We start from the raw sequence: 23,890 nt of genomic DNA on the forward strand, positions 1-23,890 counted from the left end.
ATCATAAATGCTGCAGTGAAACATTTGTGATGCACTTTGGTCACAATAAAAATTTTTAAAAAATGTGCTCTAGATTTTTGTCCCTCCCCCACAGACTATTTCAAAATACTTAAAAAGGATATCTATATTTTCCTTGTGTATTTCTTTAGATGCATTTCTTTAACAGTTATAATTCTCAGTTATAATTACATATAATTATAATAAAAGTTATAATTCTATTTCTGTATGTAGAAGTGACTATTCCCATCCCGTTTTTGAATCTGCTTAGTAGGAAATTCTAATAGATAAGGCTCTCTTGGGATATGAGTTCAGGACAGAACCAGGTTATAGAAATTGTTTAACTTGTTACTGTTACCCCCATATGCAACAGTAGTAGCATGGGGCATTGTTCCTTTTTGCATAGGCACACTAAAATGGGAATATCTTATTTATAGAAAGTTCTTACCTAATAGGAAAAGGAACTCAAATTTTATAGTACGGGGGTGTCTTTCACCCTGAACATTTGTCATAGTAAATCGACTTAGGCTTCAGCTGATTGAACATCAACCATTCACCCTGAACCTTGGATCCCTTACTTAGAACAGGCAGGGTTTTCTACACCAGCAACAAAATTCAATCTTCCACCTGGGGAGGCCCTAATGCTACCCTGGCACCTACAGCTCCAGGTTAAATTCATACAACACCCTGTTGCTTAGGAAACAGCAACAACTTGCTTTCAGGGCAGGTTTCCCTGCCTCACTCCCTAATGGTGAAATTAAATAAGAAGATTCTCCTTAACACCTTGGCTGTAACATAAGATCTGTGCAAAAACCAAGATCTCTTATAACAGAAGCCTGACTGCTACAATCGTGATTGAGTAGAACTTTTCCTGGGTCCATGAAGAAAGAATTGGGGCTGGACAATTAGTATGCCCAGAGCCTTTATTCAGTCTTAGGACAAGATGCTTCATGAATAGAGACACCCAGTTGTTTTTTTTAAGCCAAGGGTATTTCTTTTCTAATTTCCCCAATTGTTGTGCTGCATCTATGGAAAAAAAATACTGTCATCATTCTTTTACTATTAATTCTATTTATACCTTCTAGATAGAGAATCCCACCTTTTTCATAGAAACCTGAGGCATAGATTACATTTTTTACCTCCTATTGTGGCATTTATCTACAAATTGAGAAAATGATAGAGAGAAGATAGAGAACGCAAGAGAGAAAGAGAGAGAGAGAAAGAGAGAGAGAGAGTAGGGCTAGTGGTCTCAGGTGCATTGATGGAGAAAAAAATGTCAGAACTAAATACCTAACTTGGATCTCCATCTAACATCATGCACACAAAAGTAAAATCAAAATGGATTCAAAATTTGATATCAGAGCCCGGAACCATAAGGTTATTCACAAGAATAACACAAAGCTGTCTTGGTCCCTATATCTCTGGGGAGAAAGTAAGTGTGGGAAACAGCCAACAGACAGGAACCAAACTTGCCCAGGAAGGCAGGAAGAGCATATGGGAGAAGCCATCTTGGTGCCTTGGTCCTTACAGCTCTGGGGAGAGAGTAAGTGTGGGAACCAGAAAACAGAAAGGAGAAATCCGACTTTGCTAGGACACACACAAGAAGGAGCACTCAGACTATGCCATCACTGTGCCTCCGCCATCGCTGGGCACTTCAAACACACCCTGGTCATACAGTTGCTACCTTACAAACCTAGCTGACACTTAAGACTACACCAGACAGTCCTAGGCAGAGCAGGCCCAACTCTTCTCCCTTTGAAAATGTATAGCCCCAAAACCTAACTAACTAGACTTTAACACCTCTACTATACTTGTGTAAAAGGCATGTGCCCTGAGAAAATAAAACCTTACATAGATCTAAATCCAACCAAACAGACCACTTAAAAAAAATTGAGCCTGAAAACCAGTACCCTAACCCACCCTATGGAAAGAATAATGGGTAAATTAAGAAAGACATCAGCAGCTGGGGAGATAGGGAGAAATCCTAATAGATTCCCAAGTACTCCAAAACATACAAAAGTTATAGATTGGGACATAAAATCAGCATTTAATGTCCTAGCAATGGAATTCAAAGAATCACTAACTACAGAAATTAATAAATTCAAAGATGAATAGGTCATCCAAATCAAAGAACTTTATCAGAAAAATTATATAAATGGATTTGAGGGAACTAAAAAACAAGCTAGCAAGCCACAATAGTAAAATTATACACATAAAGTGTCACATGGAAGAACATGCAGACAAAATGCAAGCCATGAACAGCAAAGAAGTCAACAAAGCAATGAAATACAAAACACTTAATGAACAAAGACAAAAGAAATAATTTATGCATTGTAGTAATACCATAGGGGAGAAAAAAGAGGATAGGGAAAGAACAAGTAGCAAGAAAAAATAATAGAAAAATTTCCCACCTTTTAGAAAGAAACAGTACAAATACAGAAGGCAAAAAGAGTTTCCAATAAAATAGACCCTGATAGATCAATACCAAGACAGAGTAATCCAAATGGCTAAAAAAAAAGGGGAGAGAGAGAAAGAAGAATTCTTTAAAGCAATAAGGGGGGAAAAAAAGACCTCAATTACAGAGGAAGGAACATAAGAATCAAATCAGATCTCCCATTTGAAACATTTAAAACAAGAAGACAGTGGAAAGACATATTTAAACTACTGTATTAAAGTCCACTAAACAGCAAAACTCTCATTCATATAGGAGGTAAGACATAAACATTCTCAGATAAAAGAAAGAACTTGCACTATTTGCAATAACCAAACCAACTCTATATGAACTACTCAGAAATTAATTACACAATGCAAACACCCAGTTGCAACAACAACAACCCAACTCAATACAATGACATAATAACCCTCTCTGTCAATAATCTCCTTAAATGTCAAAGGTATAAACTCCCCCATTAAAAGACACAGAGTAGAGAGTTGGATCAGAAAACAAAAACATGATATGGGCTGCCTGCAAGAAACACACCTAAAAGAACAGGATAGACACAGGCTTAGAATAAAAGGATGGAAATCAATTATTCAATGGAAAATTTAAAAAAACTGGAACAGCAATTTCTACATCTGACCAAAAAGCATTCAACCTCAAGAAAGTACTCAGACAAAGAGGGTCACTATTGATCAGGGGAACCTTAGACCAAAAAGTACTGATCAACATTTATGCACCAAATGTAGAGCCAGCAAAAAATGTAAGGCAACTGCTCACAAACCTGGAGAAACATATGGAAGGAAATGTGATAGTAGTAGGAGACTTTAACACACCATTATCACCACTAGAAAGATCCACTAGGCAGGAAACTAGTAAAGAAAAGAGAGCTCTAAATGGAAAATAGAAAAACTAGGACTAGTGAATCTCTACAGGGCCCTTCACCCCCAGAAAGTAGAATACACATTCTTCTCAAATGCACATGGAACCTTCTCTAGAAGGTGAACTTGCACAAAGTCACAAATATAAGGATCATCAGAACCACTCCATCAGATCACAATGCAACGAAGATCAATATTAACTGTAAAAAGAAGCTGTGGAGAAAATTCAACACCTGGAGATTACACAGCATGCTGCTCAATAACAGCTGGATCAAAGTGGAAATCAAGGAAGAAATAAAAAGATTCACTGAGACAAATGATAATGAAGAGACAAATTGTTAAAATCTGTGGGACACAGCAAAAGCAGTAATTAAGGGGAAACTCATAGTACTACAGGCCTACTTTAGGAAAGAGCAAAATGACAAAATCAACAGCTTAAAGAAACACCTTAAAGATTTGCAAAAACAGCAGCAAAGAAACCCAAACACAGGCAGAAGAGAAGAAATAAAAAAATAAATAAAAAAATAAAAAACAGAGCAGAAATAAACAACATAGAAACAAAGAAATACCAAAAAAAAAAAAATCAATGAGACCAGGGCCTGGTTATTCGAAAGAATAAACAAGATAAACAAACTGCTGGCAAGATTCACCAAAAAAAAAAAAAAAAAAGGGAAAACACCAAATAAATCAGATCACAAACGAAAGAGGAGAGATTACAACAGAAAACCTCAAGAAATTGAAAAACATCATGAGGGCTTATTATAAACAATTGTACTCAGTTAAGTTAGAGAACCCAGAAGAAATTGACAGGTTTCTGGAAATATATCATCTTCAAGACTTAATAAAGAGGATGTAGATAGCCTAAACAGGCCAATCATATCTAAGGAAATTGAAACAGTAATTAAGAAACTCCCCAATAACTAAAGTCCAGGACTAGATGATTTTACAGGTGAATTCTATCAAACATCTGAGAATAATTATTACCACTGACCCTCAAGCTCTTCCAAAACATTGAAAAGACAGGAATCCTATCTAACTCCTTTTAGGAGGCTAATATCACATTCATTCCCAAAGCTGACAAAGACACCACCGGGAAAGAAAACTACAGACCAATCTCACTAATAAACATTGATGCAAAAATACTAACCAAATCTTAGCAAACCAAATCCAACAATACATCAAAAATATTATACATAATAATCAAGTGAGTTTCATCCTAGGGATGCAAGGATGGTTCAACATTCGCTAATCAATCAACATTATACACCATATCAACAAGAAAAAGAAAAATCATATAATTATATCAATTGCTGCAGAGAAGACATTCGACAAAATCCAACAGCCATTCATGATGAAAACACTCAACCAAATAGGGTTGGAAGGAACCTTCCTCAAGAGAGTTACAGCTATCTATAAAAAGCCCACAGCCAACATTTTCCTTAATGGTAAAAAACTGAAAACAGTTCCACTAAGGTCAGGAACTAGGCAAAGCTGTCCACTCTGCTCTTATTCAACTTAGTTCTAGAAGTTCTAGTAATAGCAATCAGACAAGAGACAGGAATCAAAGGAATCCAAATAGGGATAAGAGGAAGTAAAACTATCTCTTTTTTGCAGATGATATGATGATTACATTGAAAACCCTAAAGAGTCCACAGTAAAACTCCTAGAAACAGTAAATAAATACAACAAAACAAAGTCAATACACAAAAGACAGTAGCATTTCTCTATATAAATAATGAAGCAGAGGAGAAAGAGATTAAGGTGTAAATTTCATTTAAAATTGTATCCAAAAATATCTACTACCTGGGAATCAACCTGACAAGAGAAGTAAAGGACCTTTACCATGAAAATTTCAAAATGCATCAGAAAGATTTTGAAGAGGACCTAAGGAAATGGAAGAACATCCCAGGCTCATGGGTAGGAGAAATTAACATCATCAAAATAATTATCTTACATAAATTACTACATAGATTCAATGCAATCCCTATCCATAATCAGACATTATTTTTAAGTAATTAGAACTATCAATTATAAAGTCCATATGAAACCACAAAGATCTAGGTTAGCCAAATCCATACTGAAAAACAAGAAATAGGGTGACAATTCTTTACCTAAACTGAAGCTTTACTATAAAGCCATAGTGATCAAAACAGCATGGTACCGGAACAAAGAAAGAGTCTCAGATCAATGGTTCATAAGAGTATATCCAGTGGCATACCCCCAAATATACTGTCAACTAATAATATTTGACATAGAAGCCAAGACCTTAAAATGGAACAAAGACAGTCTCTTCAACAAATGGTGTTGGAACAACTGGATAACAACCTGTTAGAAACTAAAGATTGATCCATACCTCACACCTTACACAAAAATCAACTCAAAATGGATTAAAGACCTGGAAATCAGACCTGAATCTATAAAGTTCATTGAGGAAAAAATAGGCAGAACACCTCAAGACTTATATCTCAAAAAAGCCTTTGATGATGGAATGCCAATAGCAAGAACTTTAGCGACAAACCTAAATAAATGGGAATACATCAAACTAAAGAGTTTCTGTATGGTGAAAAAAAAACACTGGTTAAAACTAGAAGACAGCTAATAAAGTGGGGAAAAATTTTCACACTCAACACAATAGATAAAGTGTTGATATCTAGGATATACAAAGCACTTGAAAGGTTAGCTCCACAAAACCTAATAAAGCCATAGAAAAATGGGAAGAAAAAATGAATAGACACTTCTCTGAGAAAGACCAAAAGATGGCCAATAGACACATCACTCAACATTAGGTAAATGCAAATCAAGACAGTGAAGATGGCACACATTAAAAATAACGGGACCAGGGCCCTGAGAGATAGCACAGCGGCGTTTGCCTTGCAAGCAGCCGATCAGGACCAAAGGTGGTTGGCTCGAATCCCAGTGTCCCATATGGTCCCCCGTGCCTGCCAGGAGCTATTTCTGAGCAGACAGGAGCTATTTCTGAGTAACCCCTGAGCACCGCCGGGTGTGGCCCCCCCAAAAAAAATAACGGGACCAATCTCTGTTGGCAGCAATGTGGTAAGAAAGGAACTCTCATCCACTGCTGGTGGGAATACTGACGGTACATGAAAATAAGTATGAAGGGTGCTCAGTAAACTCAGAATTGAGCTTCCATATGACCCAGTAATTACACTGTTGGGTATCTATCCCCAAGACAGAAGGACATTCATCTCAAAGTATGTATGTACTACTATGTAAGCACTCAGCACAATAGCCAAAATTTGAAATCAACTTCAATGTCCAACAACAGATGAGAGATGAGTGGATCGTGAAGATGTGGTACTTATACACAATGGAATATTACCTAGCAGTTAGAAATGATACAATCATGTATTTTGCAGCAACAGAGACGGAACTGGAAAATATTATGTTAAATGAAGTAATCCAAAAGAAGAATGATAAATACAGAATGGCAGCACTTATCTGAGGTATTTACAATATAAACCATAAATACATACATATAATACATATATATAAATACATATATAAATACAAACATATAATACATAAATACATACATATAATACTCTATAAAGAAATGTTCTAAATGGTAGAACTTCTGAACACCATAGGTGCCAGGATATAGCAAGGAGAAGCAATAAAATCAAGCAAAGAAAGGGAAACAAAAAGCCTCTAAGATCTTTTATATCATAATGAAATCAGCAAGAACTGAAATAGCTATTCAATAAACCTCCAACTCCAATGGCCTATAATAATGTTCTAATGTATTTATTCACAGATCTAGGTGCAGAATGTGATTAAAGCCAGGTGCTTATTATCAATATGTGCTAATACCTTAAATTTACTCGGTATAAAATAACTCTTTAGCTTCTTTGTGCACAGAGGTCGTGGTGATATAGGGTGAACACCTTAATTTTGCAATTTGGCCCTCAAGCTTACCCATTTCCTTTTGATTTCGTTTTCTATTAGGACATAAAGCATATGACCATTGAAACCATTGAGACCACTGAAATAGACAACGGTGGTGAGAAAGGAACTGCCTAGTCCAACCCCTATGGAGAACGATATGGAGGGTTCTCTAAACTCAGAATTGAGCTGCCATATGATCCAGCAATCCCTCTTTTAGGTATTTATCCCCAGGGCAGTAAAAAACTCATACAAAGGATGTATGCATACCACTATTCATTGCAGCACTCTGTGCGATAAGACTCAGAACAGCCTAGATGTCCAACAACAGATGAGTGGATCATGAAGATGTGGTACATATATAAAATGAACTACTACATATCTGTAGGGAATGATGCAATCATGCTATTTGTAGCAACATGGATGGAACTAGAAGATAGTATGTTAAATGAACTAAGCCAGAAAAAGGATTAATACAGGATAATATCACTTCTATGTGGTATTTAGAATAACTGTATAAAGAAACAGAATGGTCTAAATGGTAGCTGTCTCAAACACCACTGGCTCCAGAGTATAGTGAGGAGAAAGAAAGAAACTGAGTTGGCAGAAAGAAAACATAAATTTGAAAGGATGAGGACCAAGTAGTCTCAGGTGCATTGGTATTGCTACAAAAGGACAGAACTAACTATCCAAGCCAAAGTCAACAATAGTGAAATCAAGAGACCCAAACTTTAACAATCTAATATTAAAGTGGGCCTGTTATACTGGTAGACTGGGAACAAGGGGATGCTATGAAATGCACTTAGGGACAATGGTGGAGGGAGGTCAACACTGGTGGTGGGATTGGGTTCTGACTCATCATATATCTGAAATCCAACTATGAAGGACTTTGTAAATCACATGGTTTCAATAAAATATTTTGTGTAAAAAATAAGATAATTTTGCTATCCTAAAAAGAGCATAAATCTTCATGTTTAAGTGATGAGTGAAAGCTTATAAAATTAAACATTATGCAAAATTAACAGTAGTATTCTAATAAATAAAATAATAAAATAATTTTCCCAGTAACTTTAATGAGGTTTGAATAGTGAACAGAAGAATATAAATATTCAGCAGTATAACTTCAGACAGAAACAAGAGTATGTGCATTCTATTTAGAGAAATGTTCTAAATATCTACCATAAAGATATCTTCAATGTGTATATTGAATATATTGTATATATCACCTATTATATACATTGAATGTAGATATTAAATACAATGCATCTGTTGAATACATATATTCAGTATATATATATGTATACATACATATACATATACATATACATATACAATACATGAGAATATAGCAGAATTTTTAATATAAAGTCAACATCAGACTATGACTCAGAAGGACTGAAAAGCTCTGGAAAAAAAATTTTTTCTGGGAAAGGATTCCACAAATTTCAAAATTTTTATAACAAAAGAGAGTACCATTGTTTAATATAATCATGTAATGGTTCATGGTTGCAAATAATCTGATTATATACTGTTCCAGTCATAAAATAATTCACAGTATTATTTTTGCAAGGCAGTCCGGGAACTTTGCCCAACAAAGAACAATATCTATATGTACGTATAGATATACATATTTAAAAATTCAATTGAAGGCATGCAGGTACAGGTTTCTCACTCAGCATTTAAAGATTTATGCTCAGAATGTTTCAAGAGGTACAAAATAGTCCATCTTACAATTAGGTAAACAATGAACACCTGCATTCAATTTATCATCTGAAAAATCAAACTAGAGGCATTTTGCATACATTTACATTGTTTGACTTAAGAAATGTATTTTACAATTGCATGAGATACAGTTATCCAAGACTTTTTGTTTTTACAGTATGTTAGACCATTTTATAACAGGCCAACTGCTATCCAGGCCCTATAAAACTGATCAACTTTTATTCTTCAGGAAACAAAGTACAATTTGCTGTACTTTAGCAACTGTTGCACCTAAACAATTTTTACAACTGTCCTGACTAATGACAAGATTTCTTAAAAGTCCATTTTTTTTAGGTGAGTTTACAAATCTCTTATATTCACAGGAGACTTTTATATGTCCTCTGGCTGAAAATATATAACCTGCTCATTCTCATTTTTTGCCCTCCCCAACCAAAGCCTACCCTAAACTTAAATGCAAATAACTCCCATATCTATCAGTTAAATATTATTTATAAAATATTTATCTCTGCAACCAGATAATTAGGTGGAGTGAAATTAACCTGGGAAAGTGAATCTCCCCAGTAATTATAAAATAAAAAATATTTAAATGTTGAAATAAAGATAGCAATATTATGATATCCACACCTTACACCAGTGAATGCCTATAGCAAATTAAAAAAAAACAATTATTTTTGGTAAGGATATGATAAAAAATAATTTTCTTTCACTTCAGTGGCAATGCCATCAGGTTCAGTCTATGTAGGTAATAGTATAATGACTTCTCAAAGATTTCACAAAGAATTCCCATATGACCCAGTGATGCCACTTTTTAGTATGTGTGCCAAGAAAATAAAGACATTAATTTAAAAAATACCTAGCACACTTAACGTTCACTGAGGCACATATTACAAGCCCAAATATGGAAATAACCTATGTCCAAGAAGAGCTAAATAGAATTAAAAATGTGGTAGATGAAGTATTGTCTATGCTAGAATTTGCATAGAGCTAAAGCAAAATTAAGCAAAATTAGTCAGAGACAGAAGGACAAATATCAAATGGCTAGGTGATCTTTCACACATGTTTTATATAAATGCATATATACATATAAAGAAAAATAATGGACAATATCTAATGCCATCAATCTCTTAGACTTTGAACACAAAATTGAGATTACTAAAGGGGTTGGAGGGGAGAGGGAGAATAAGACTCAAAATCACCAGAACAGCAGTGGAAGTTCTTTGATACACTGATGGTGGCAGTACACTTATTTTGTCCAAAAAAACATAAATGTAAATAACTATGTATAAGAGTTGTTATAACTATAAATGTATAAATAACTATTATAATTATTTGGAAAACATAGTTATCTAAACTGTAAGTTATTCTTAAAAATCACAAGTAAAAAAATAAGTCAAATTTTCAAGTGTCATGCACATCTTATAGCTGAAGAGTTAATCAAGTTAAAAAGAACCACATCTGGGAAAATAAACTCTCATTAGTTGCTGGTGGGAAGGCTGTCTAGTCCAGAAATTACAGAAAACAATATGAAGATTTTTCAAAACACTGGAAATTGAGCTCCCATATGATCCAGCTATACCACTCCTAGGGGTATACCCTAGGAACACAAAAACACAATACAGAAATACCTTCTGCACACTTATATTCTTTGCAGGGTTATTCACAGTAGCCAGAATTTGGAAATAACCCAGATGCCCAACAACAGATGAGTGGCTAAAGAAACTGGTACAGATGTCCTGGAGGCGTGGTAGGTACATATAAATAATGTCAGAAAAAATGAAGTCATAACATTTTCCTATATATGGATGGACATGGAAACTATTATGATGAGTGAAGTAAGTCAGAAAGATAGACACAGAATAGTCTCACTCATCTATGGTTTTTAAGAAAAATAAAAGACATTATTGTAATAAAACTCAGAGACCATAGAGATGAGGGCTGGAAGGACTGACCATGATTGAAGCTTACCACAAAGTTCAGTTAGAGAAATAATATACTAACAACTATCATGGCAATGGTAGTGAGAGAAGTAGTATGCCTGTCTCAAATACGGGCAGGGAATGGGGTTGGAGGGAGATGGGGCCATTGGTGGTGGGAAGATTGTACTGGTGAAGGGGGTGTTCATTTTTTATAGCTGAAATTCAACTTACAAGCATATTTATAATCACATTGCTTAAATAAATATATTATTAAAAATTACTGTTTAATTTTAAAAAAAGAACCACATCATTAAATACAAAAGAAGTAGAGAATGAATGGCTAATACTAAAAAAAAGTAGAACTAACATATTTTCTAAACAAAAATTATAAAAAATAGACTAAATTTCTACAAGAATACCACTCGGGTACACCAGGTCCAACAGATTTCAAGTCTCAGCTAATTCACATACATGGTAGAATCTTCTATTTCAAATATTAGTTTTAGAATACCTTTATTAGCAAACATTCAACATATTTCATTATAAATTAATATAAACCTGGCAATACCAAGTAACTGAGTGATCTATTCAAAAACTTTTTAGTTCTCATGAACAAAAACAATACTCTAATATTCACAACAAGGATTAAAATACTTTAACAAATTGCATTAAGTAATTAAAACTAAAAGAAAAATATCAATTGATAGGCCCGCTGCCCAGCTTAGTAGTCCAAGTGCTCTGGAAAAAACTGCATTTCTTCACTGACAAATAATTATTTCCTGAGTGCTTACATTTATTCTTTGATTTCATTATAAGCAAAAGCACTTTTGCTATATCAAAGGATTATCATGATATTAAACAGACATTTAACAGACACAGTCCTAGATTAAGTACAAGGATGGTATAGAGCATAAAAGCTAATATGCCTTTGATTAGTTTTCATTGTTAAAATTTTCACATAGGTAGACATATTAATCATCAATACCATTACAAGTAAAAATTATCTTAATATGTAGGCAATGGGACCACCAAAAAGCTGAGCAATATTTCTGGGAAAAAGTGATTTATCTATTTAAATATATGTAATCAGTTCTGCATGTGTTATGTTGAGGTTAAACTTGAGAGAGAATGAATATATACTTAAAAGTTCATACTAAATTATGGGAATTTAAAGTCGCATAATTTTCCCAAGAAAGCGTAAGACATACAGAAACTCTCAGATCATTACACAAGTATCTCCATTGATCAAATACATACCAAAAATGTACACCAAACTTTCTTCCTGATGTAATTTTAGACCGTATCAATTTAGACCATGAGCCTAAAAACTAATAGGGGAAAAAAATCACTCCAGCCTGTACCACAATTAACCACAATCTGGTTGTTTTACTTTAGTATCAAATAAAAGCTATGATTTTGAATCTTTATGTCATTAAGTGTTAGGCTACTATAAAAATTAGTACCTATGGCTGGAGACATAGTGTTGAGGTTAAGGTACTTGATTTGCACACGTCCAATTCCAGTTCAATCCTGACCACCCTAAAGTACTTCTAATGACACAGAGCCAGGAGTGTATTTGGATCACCACTGGCCATGGCTCAACTGTCCATATAAAAATCTGTATCAGAAATAAAATACTCTTGCTCATTTTCATTAGGTTCAAATTTTCTAAAAAATTCTTAAAAAATAATTAAAGCAACTTAGCAATTAAACACCTCAAAGAAAGAGCAAGAATTTATTTTCATCAGAATGGATACTTCTCAAGAAACAACAATATTTATATTCCTAAACTCAAGCTCTACCAAAAAGCTATAATTATTAGAACATAGTACAGGGAGGAAAGTAGCCACATGGGACAATGGAATAAACTGATAGTCCAAAAATAATACCAAGCATACACTAATACTAATTTATCACAAAAAAAATCTACATTTTACAGTTTAGTAGGTAAGGTATTTGCCTTGTATGCATCCAACTTGGGTTCAATGATCTATCCCCCATTAGGTCCCCTTAGTCCACCAGGCATAATCATTGAAGGCAGAGTTAGGAGTAATCCTCTAAACACAACCAAGTATTATTGAAAAATAACAACAAAATATTAAATTAAGCAATGAAAGTATCTTCAATAGTGCTAAGAATTCTTAACAATGACAAAAAATGATGATGTACCACAAATTACCAAATTACCAGCATACAAACATACACACACACACACACACACACACACACACACACACACACACACGCACACAAATTCAAACTAAAAACTTGAACTTAAGTCCTGAAACTATAACATTTACAGAAAAAATACAAAAGCATAAAATCCTGCATTCACAACATTCCTGAATGTTTAGAGATTGGTTTTGGAGCTCAACAACAACTGCATGGAAAACAAAAGCAAAAATAAATGAATAATACTATATCAAATTAAAAATCCGGGCCGGGCGGTGGCGCTAGAGGTAAGGTGCCTGCCTTGCCTGCGCTAGCCTTGGATGGACCGCGGTTCGATCCCCCGGCGTCCCATATGGTCCCCCAAGCCAGGAGCGACTTCTGAGCGCATAGCCAGGAGTAACCCCTGAGCGTTATGGGTGTGGCCCAAAAACCAAAAAACAAAAACAAAAAAAACAAAAAAAACAAAAAACAAAAAAAAAACAAAATCCTACACACAGCAAATGAAGCTTATGTCAAAATGAAAGTACAAACTGCTAAAATGGAAAAGAGACATGCACACCAAAAGCTGAAGACATTAAGAGGCAAGTGAAATAATGTTTATCATAATATTGAGAAAAAGAACTCGAAACAATAGCCCCTATCCAAAACAATTTGAATATATAACAAAAAATATGAAATGCTAATTTTAATACATAAATGCATGTATCTGTTCATTTTAGCATTATTTTAAAAAATAAAAATATATTTTGTGTTTATGGAATTACAAATGGATAAAGAAAGTGTCTAATAAAACACACAATGGATTATAATTCACCTATAAAAACAATGAAATACTGCCCTTGCAACAAGGATGGACCAAAAGGCTATTATGTTAGATGAAATAACTAGATAGATAAAGATAAATATATGATATCATATATATCATATATCACACATATGCGGGATATTGTATAAAACGGTGGGGATAAAATAAATGAATAAAACAAAAAAAACTTTTAAAATATAAGAACAATTAGCAGTTGCCAGAGAGGAAGGAGGAACAGAAATGGGTAAATCGGAATAAAAGTGACAACTTCATGGTGAAGAAAAAAATTCAATTTTAGTGGTGAACTTAATATATTAAATGAAGATGTTGATTTATAATAACACACATCTGAAACTTATATAATGTTATTGTCTAGTATCTTCTCATATTTTTTAAACAAAGAGGGTTAGCAAGTTCAAGTAGATCTCAACCTTGGGGAAATTAAGAGGACTCAAGGCTACCAAGCATCAAGCACTGTGTGCACTTTAATTCATAACATATCTTGTACTCACAGATAAGTTACTTCAAGGAAGTAATATGAATTACTTGAAGATATGCATTGAAGATATTCATATGCTACTCACAGGGCTTCTTACAGCCATTTTACTTGAAATGTATCTAAGTTAAACAGCATATGTTATCATCCAAGACTGAGCAGAAAGTTTCCAGAAAGGACCTAGGGAAGAGAAAAAGAGCATCTATGGAGCCTATAGTTATTCCCATGACAGTATGCTTCAAGGGCGAAGAAGCCCTTTATCTATCTCTTAGGCCAAGGGAATTCCCTTTCTAATCTCACCAATATTTACGGTACCTATGCAAAAAAATAAATAAAAAAGCACAACTTAATTTGTTGTTGTTGTTATTGTTGTTCTTATTTTTTGTGTGTGCTTTGTTTTGTTTTTATTTCAAGATCGTAGTTATTGTTTGGCTGTTGTCTTTATTGCTGTGGTGCTTTTTGGGTTCTTTTGCTTGATTATTTGTATAGTTTTATGTTTTTCTTCCTTTTTCCCTTTTTTCTTAAATTTATATTTATAGCCTCTAGAAGGACTCCTCCCATTTCTTTCTTGTTTGATTCCCCCCCACCTTTTTTTCTTTTTATTTTTTCTTCCCCTCCAAACAGAGCCACATAACTTGAACCATCTTGTTCTGCCTCACAAATTGAGGGGGAGATAATGGAGGGAACCAAGACCAAACAGGTGTATGAACATAGAGTAGAAATAAATAAAAAATGATCATACTTAGGCACCAAATCCAAAGCCAATGACAACAGAATCAAAACCCAATCTACAACAAGCTAGACACAGAGGGCACCACTTATACTAGCAGCCTGGGGGTCAAAGGAGGGGGATATGGGATGCATGCTGGAAACAGGGGTGGAGGGAGGACATTACTGGTGGTGGGAATGCCCCTGATTCAATGTCACTATGCACCTAAAATATTACTGTGAAAGATTGGTAATTTACTTTGTTCAAAATAAAATTTATTTCATTTTTTAAAAAAAAGGTTTTTAATTATGAATTTAATATTTTTAATAATTAAAAGACTAAATTAGATCATAAAAAATGAAAAGAAAGTGCTGGCTTCTCTAAAGACAGAGACCTCCAGCATAAACCCAGCATGAAAGTATAAAAATCTAACTCTCAAGAAGAGAGTTGCTTGCCATGCACTCAGCTGACCCAGGTTAGAACCTCTACCCCCTAACCCCCCCCCAAGCACCTCCAGAAGTGATCTCTGAGCACAGAGCCAAGAGTAAATCATGAGCACCACCAGGCAGTAGCCTAAAAATTTAAAAACATTAAAGAAGAAAGTACACTGCTTTTTCCCAAACTCAACATTTATATGAAAGAATATCCTATAGAACAGAGCAAATTTTTTTATTTAATCATCTATCTTCTCCACTCTTTTTCTGAAGAATATGCTTATATTACCTATTTTACTCTCAAATTTCTAAATGATATTCTTCTACTTTTGCATATTTGCATCTGTTTTTCTCTACTTCTATCATCCCTCATACTCCTCTCTGTGTCAATTTTCTCACTTTCTTTTGATCTATTTATCAGTCTGTCTTTCTCTTCCTCTCTCTTTTTCTTTCTCACTCACTCTCTCCACCCCTATATTTTCTCACACTACCTCTCCCTATCAGATTTCTCTCTCCTACTTAAAAATTACATAAAAATTAACAATTGGTTTTGGGGGAAAATATAAAATTTAGATATTAATATCAAACCCATATTCAATGACAAATAAATATTTGATTATATGCATATATATTCTAAGAATTTACCTTAACTCAATGGATTCATAAAGACATATATATTTTTCAGGGGTCCTCAAACTTTTTAAATGGGGGCCAGTTCACTGTCCCTCAGACCATTGGAGGGTCTGACTCTAGTAAAAACAAAACTTATGAATGAATTCTTATGCACACTGTATATATCTTATTTTGCAATGAAGAGACAAAACAGATACAAATACAATATGTGGCCTGCGGGCCATAGTTTGAGAACCACTGAAAATATTTACTTCACTATTGTTATTATATTCAAAAACAACTCAAAATAAAGCATATAACTCATTCTATTTCAACACAGATGAAATTAAGACTAATTCCATCTCATGTGAAAAATGATCTATTAGTTTACTGTGAGAAAATATTTTAAATTTAAACACCAATAAAATCATGTTTACATGATCAAAAGGTCAAATAAGGTACAAATTTTAGAGAAAGATATTTTAAGAAATCAACATTAAATATGTATTTAGTATAACACTATAGATAAGGATTTTACACATGGAAATCATATGTCATTTATAATCAAGTTTAACACATTCAATTCTTGCATACTTGACAAATCCCAAATTCAGAAATAACTGAGGCTTGCAATATGAAAAGCAAGTCATAGTGGAGTACTAAGCACAAAACGAAAAAAGAATTTCAAAGCTTCTCTATAAAAAATTTAAAAAGGGCTACAGAGATAGTCTAGGAGATAAGTACTCCTCATACATTCATTTAGTTAACCTCAGTTCAAATCTCACTACAACATATGGACCCACACAAACTGTCATGAATTACTCCTGAGAAGAGCCAAAAGTAGCCCCTAAGCTTTACCAGGTATAGGCCAATCTCTCCCCACACATAAAATATATTAATTAAAGAAGAAAAATGTTAAAAAAAATAATAAATCTTTGGGGGAAATTAAGGAAATTCACAAATACTGTCACTGTCTAACAATCTGTGGTATGTTTACTGAAATTAGATCCATTTGATCCTGATAACAAAAATGAGGTGGCGTCAGAGAGATAGTACATTGGGTAAGGTGTTTGCCCTGTATGTAGCCAAACTGAATTTGATCCCTGGCATCCCATATGGTCTCTTGTGTCCTGACAGAAGTGATCCCTAAGCAGAGAGCCTGGAGAGACACCTAAGTACCTCTGAATGTAGCTATAAAGAAAATAATGTGGTGATTTCAATTACTCTATACCCCATTCACACACTTCTGACAATAGTTGTACAGCCTCCAATCACAGTGAAGATCAGAAGCCTAACAATCAATGATATGACAATCTCTGAATCTAAAATCCCAATTCCCCTGCAACTACCATCATTTGACTATATATAGAGCTGTCTATTTTTTTGTTTGTTTGTTTGTTTTTGGGGGGGTCATACCTAGCAGTGCTCAGGTGTTACTCCTGGCTCTATGCTCAGAAATCGCTCCTGGCAGGCACGGGGGACCATATGGGATGCCAGGATTTGAACCACGGACCTTCTGCATGAAAGGCAAACGCCTTACCTCCATGCTATCTCTCCGGCCCCATATAGAGCTGTCTTTATTTGAGCTGACCTGGAACTTTCCCTAAAGATATGTGCTACAGTAAGTGGTAAATATGTAACATGCAGCCACCTGAAACAGCAATAATAATTGACAAGAGAAGCAAAGCACCTCAAAGGCAAAGAGAAGAAATTACATGTCCAAAGAGATAACTGAAAAGCTCTGCTGGTTCCTGGAAATCGAAAAACTTGTACATTAACAGGAAAGTCAGCTTTCCAGGGAAATATCTAAAAATATTCTCAGATCTTACCTATGGCTAACCTCATGTCTCTTCTTATAAAGAGGAACTACAGATGTGACAGAATTCTAAACACAGCAAGTGAGCTTCAGGATAAGTTTCAGTTGTAGTCATTTTGTGAAATCACTGCCTCTCATAAGATGATCACTGAGATAACATAGCAGAGATTTCATTGCTACTTATGACAAAAAATACAGATATTAATTATTATGTGAAAATATTATTAAATAAATAAGCAACAATAAAACAACAAATATGAACAATATATCTTAGAGAAATAGGTTGAGATTTCTGGACATGCTATATTATAAAAATGTCTGGTGTACAAAAAGTAAAAGATATGAAAACAATTTTTTAAAAACATGTGGCCCACAATAGAGGAGAAAGTAACTTCAAAAAATGTTTACAAAAAGTAAAAGATATGAAAACATTTTTTTAAAAACATGTGGCCCACAATAGAGAAAAAAGTAACTTCAAAAAATGTTACTAGGGGGCCCGGAGAGATAGCACAGCGGCGTTTGCCCTGCAAGCAGCCGATCCAGGACCAAAGGTGGTTGGTTCAAATCCCGGTGTCCCATGTGGTCCCCCGTGCCTGCCAGGAGCTATTTCTGAGCAGACAGCCAGGAGTAACCCCTGAGCAACGCCGTGTGTGGCCCAAAAACAAAAAAACAAAAAACAAAAAAAATGTTACTAGGGGGGCTGGAGTGATAGCACAGTGGTAGGGCGTTTGCCTTGCACACAGCCAATCCAGAATGGACCTTGGTTTGACCCCCTGTATCACATATGGTCCCTCAAGCATGGAGCAATTTCTGAGTGCATAGCCAAGAGAAACCCCTGAGCATCACCAGGTATGACCCCAAAAAAATGTTACTAGGATTAGGAATATAGGTCAGCAGAACACTTTTCCTTTCTTATGTGAGGTCATGGGTTTGATTTTTGGCACTGCAGAGGTAAAGAAAGAGAGTCTGAGAAGGAGAAAGAGAAATAAGAAACTATCCTATATAAGCCTAGTCTTTAATAGTATTAACAATCATAATATAATGGAATGTTCAATTAACTAAATGAAACTATTTAAAAACAAAAAGCATAGAGTTGTGTCCTGAATTAGAAGTTCTGATAAACAAAAAGATATTTTCTTTTTAAGAAACAGATAAAATTTTTGGTATTTAAAAGTATATCTAGAAAGGCATAGCATATGCTTAAATAGTCAAAATAAAGTGCATTTTGAAGAGTGGCTGGGCCTATTGAGATTATTCAAGCTGAGAAAAAAAGAAAATCAGAATTTATAACCTCAAAGCTTGCAGGACATCATCAAGTATGTCGAAATGTGCATAATGAGACTTTCTAGGAAGAAAAAGAAAGAAAAATGAAAGAACATTTATGTGGAAATATTGAAGGTTTAATGTACAATGTTAGAAAATGCATACAAAAAGCTCAATAAACCACAAACCAAAAATGTGGTCCCATATTGAGATGCATGGCAGTTTAACTATCACAAGAAAAAAGGAAAAGTGGTGAAAGTAGCTTAAGTAAATCACCATGTATATGATTCCCCAATAATATTAACATCTGATATGTAAAAGAAAATCTGAGGCCAGAGGGAAGTATATAAGCACTGACAGAAAAAAAAAATTGCCAACCAAGAATTCTATATCCAAATAAATTATTCTTTGCAAATAAATGTTCAAGAAATTAAGAAATTTGGAGCTGAAGCGATAGCACAGCAGTAGGACATTTGCCTTGCATGTGGCTAACTCAGGACAGACTTGGGTTCGATCTCGGCATCCTATATGGTCCCCCAAGCCAGGAGCGATTTCTGAGTGCACAGCCAGTAGTAACCCCTGAGCATCACTGGGTGTAGCCCAAAAACCAAAAAGGAAAAGAAAAAAGAAAATAAAGTAATTAAGAAATTTCCAAGGAACCAAAATGATAGCAGTTGTTGCTAGAAAATGGGTTCTATAATAAATAAATAGAGTACAGTAGGTATGGTTGCACTGCACACAGCCAACTTAGGCTCCATCCCTGGGAACACATATGATTCTCCAAGTCCTACCAGGAGTTATCCCTAAATTCAGAAAAAGCCCTCAGCACCAATGTGAATGACATCTCCCCCAGTAGAATTATAAAGAGGCTACATAGAGATAAGTTGTTTGGCTTGAATGTGGCAGACCCTAGTTTGAAGTCCAACACCCATTTTGGTTCCCTAAGCAGAGAACCAGAAATAAGCCCTAAGCACCACCAGGTATGGCCCAGAAACAAACAAACCAACAAACTAAAAAGTAAAAGATATCTACGTCCATACCACCCTGAACATACCCAATCTCGCCTGATCTCAGAAGCTAAGCAGGGTCGGGCCTAGTTAGTACTTGAATGGGAGACAGCGTGGGAATACTGGGTGCTGTACACAGGACCAGAGCGATGGCACAAGGGGTAAGGCGTCTGCCTTGCCTGCACTAGCCTAGGACGGACCATAGTTCGATCCCTTGGCATCCCATATGGTCCCAAAGCCAGGAGCAATTTCTGAGAGCATGGCCAGGAGTAACCCCATTGTGGCCCAAAAACAGAAAACAAACAAAAAAAAAAAAAAGGAAAAGATGGGGCTGGAGCAATGGCGCAGCAGTAGAGTGTTTGTCTTGCACAAGGCCCCCAAGCCAGGAACAATTTCTGAGCATATAACCAGGAGTAACCCCTGAGTGTCATTTGGCGTGGAGGAAGAAGGAGGAGGGGGGAAGAAGGGGGAAGGAGGGGGAAGGAGTGGGGAGGAGGAGGTGGAGAAGGAATACCAAAAGGAAACCTTGAGTCTGAAGTGAAAAAAACATGAGCTAGCAACTGAATCTATGGATAGCATACAATGTCACTACACATAAATATAAAAGTTTAGATATATTTCTGATTCAACATTTTATTCTCCTAACTTGAAACAGACCTAAGAATAATAACTACAAATAAATATTGAAGGATATATAAATTATTAAATAGAACATTTAAAATAATATAACGTAATGAGAGAGCAGAGAGTCCAGTACTGCTAAGAGAGAAACATAAGCTTTCCTGCCAACTATTTTAAGAACTGTGCTACAATGCTGTTAACCTTCTACAAATTATAAGATAGGCAGAATGACCACATTTTAGTAAGGAAATCAATTCTCTAAAATTTTATGCAATCTTCTTCTAGAGTAAAATATTTGCTTAGTTTGTTGTTTTCTCCTAAAGCCCCAATGTTATTGCTCATTAAACTATATATATGCAACTATATATAACTATGTACATAACTATATATAACTATAAATATATAACTCATTAAACTAAAGGTCATGTTAACTAAAAGTTCAAGTGTGTTACAGGTTCACTATCAGTTTTGTTCTTGCTGCAATTGTGAGGACAAAAAGAATAGAAATATAAAAATAGTATTGAGCATTGGAAGAAGATTCTATATCTGCTGACTACTGAAGAATGATATCATACTATTTCATCAACTCCCAGATAAATGTGAATTATAGTTACTCTGCAGTGATGATGGACTATATCACAGTTTTGCTCAATACAATTTGTAACAATAGCAATGTGCTTGTTTCTATTCCCACTGATTATGAAAGAAGCATACCTTTCTACTTGGCTTCTGGTATGACTTACCACTACAATAACAATTTCACACTGACCTTCAGCCCTTCTGAAACCTTTCAGAACACCAGAAAACACAAACATCACAATCCTACCCTAGAACTCTTACACATTGGAAGAATAGCAGTAAGGAGTGTGACCCATCATCTAGTCACCTGGACAGGAGATCAAGAACCCATAATCATTGTACCTACTATGAGTTTTAGGAATATTTCATATAAAAACAACGAAAAAAGATTTCAAGTTAAACATGAGTTCACTCAGTCAAACTGCTTACTAACCCTAAGAAACAGACACTGTTCTTAATTATATTTAACAGAGAAATAAAATTCATGTGAATAAACAAAATGACATGCTTACAGTCACATATTAAGTGAAAAAACAAAGTTAATCTACACCAGTCAATTTCAAAGTTCAGTAATTCTTTATTGTTTTGACAGTCTCCATTCTTCTGTATGGCATAAAATATTCTATCAAACCATAATACCAGCAAGTGTTTCCTTATCCCAAAGATAGTCTAATACTTATTATAAAAAAATAAGTTAATGCGTGAACTCATCTTCTTCCAATTTGATGCTATTGCTATGACTGCCTTTTTTATGATCAATTTTACTTTGGTGCCAAATAAGTACAGTGTTAGGAACCCTTATTACCACTTGGAATAGCATTAGCAGAAAATTTAGCAAGGAAGCTATACAGAAAATAAAAGTAATTTTAATATTATTAAAGTTTATTATAACAACTAAGAAATAAAATTCAGTAATTCAGTTTTTACAAGTTTTTGGTGTGGGAGCTCCCTAGTGGTGCTTAAGAGGCCCAATAAACCCTCCAAATTATTTTTGGTCAGCATGGCCAACAGTACAACACAAGGGCTCAAGGATAGGAAAAGCTACTAGGAAACTATGGAATGGTCCTCAGAGCTTCAAGTGTACCCAGGGCCCACCACAGCTGCATCCAATGAAGCTCATAGACCTGTATAGTACTGTCGAACAAAACAGGGTTAGATGCATCTGAGCCTCTTCAATACCATCTCCCAGCCCTGTTTTACACATATTAATGAAAATAACTATCAGGCTAACATTTTAACATTCAATTTTAAAAACACAGTCTTGGGCAAGAAAATAGTCATGCTAGTATGGTCCTTTTATAAATAAGGAAAAATATGGATAATCCTCAAAATACTAAAAATTAATGTCCCATGATTTCGAATACTACCAGGCCTAAAGATATATCCTAGGAACCCAAAAAAAAAACATGTAAAAAAAATCCCTATGCATTCCTATGTTCATCACAGCACAATTTACAATAGCCAGAATCTGGAAACAATCCAAGTGCCCGAAAACAGATGAGTGGATAAAGAAACTGTGGGGCATCTACAATGGAATTCTATGCAATTGTTTGAAAAAAAAAATAAAGTCATAAAATTTGCTTATACATTGATGGGTATGGAGAATTAATTTAAGCTGAGTGAAATGAATCAGAGGGAGAGAGATAGACATAGAATAATCTCATTTATGTGTGGGATATAAGAAAAATAAAAGACAGTATGATAATAATATCAAGAGACAATAGAGATGAGGGTCAGAAAAAACAGTCCATGTTAGGAAGCTTGCCACAAATAATGAAATAGTGCAGTTAGGTATAGAAAGGACCACATTGACAATAATAGTTGGAAATGTTCACTCTGGACTATAATTGGATGCTGAATAGAAATAAAATGATGTACATGGTATCCCTTTATTAACAATAAAGCAAACCAATATGTCTAAAGGGAGGAGGAGAGAGAGGGAATGAGAGAGAGAGAGAGAGAGAGAGAGAGAGAGAGAGAGAGAGAGAGAGAGAGAGAAGTAAAAAGCCTATCCCCAAGGCAGTTAGAAGGAAGGGTGGAAAAGAAACTAAAAACATTGGTGGTGGGACATATCCATGGATGAATGGAATCATACATTGTAAGACTAAAACCCAATCATGATCATCATTGTAATCACAGTGTTTAAATAAAAAGAGAAGAAAAACTACTCAATTTAATAAGTTCCTTCATCTGCTCTAATAAAGCCTTGAAATTAAAAGAAATTTGAAAGTCAGAATTCAAGTTATAACTTACTTTCTTTCCACATTATACTTCTTTATATACCCATAAAACATGACACAACATGATTTGTGATATGGTTGAAAACAAAGAACATTTATGCATTCCTCAATCCATCAGAATCAGGTATGCAGTGAGTAGACTAGACTATTAATGAAAGGAAAATTAGTCTGTGTGACTTCCTGATTCAGTATTTAGTGGTAAAGAACACACAGGCTGTTAAAAATTATGTAACCTATCTTATCAGCCAAAGCAGGATTTGGGTATGTACTATTTTCTAAG

The 23,890-nt window shown here is 34.8% G+C and overlaps 1 protein-coding gene and 1 pseudogene across 1 annotated transcript in view; one reads left to right on the forward strand and one right to left on the reverse strand.

Moving 5' to 3' along the window:
• CRPPA (CDP-L-ribitol pyrophosphorylase A) overlaps positions 1–23,890 on the reverse strand; it is a 295,374-nt gene that overhangs the window by 217,195 nt on the left and 54,289 nt on the right. The gene's annotated exons all lie outside the window — the stretch shown is intronic.
• LOC126026484 (uncharacterized) lies at positions 20,190–20,308 on the forward strand (annotated as a pseudogene).

Source organism: Suncus etruscus, chromosome 13, assembly GCF_024139225.1.
Source record: "Suncus etruscus isolate mSunEtr1 chromosome 13, mSunEtr1.pri.cur, whole genome shotgun sequence".
In the NCBI taxonomy this organism is placed as follows: domain Eukaryota; kingdom Metazoa; phylum Chordata; class Mammalia; order Eulipotyphla; family Soricidae; genus Suncus; species Suncus etruscus.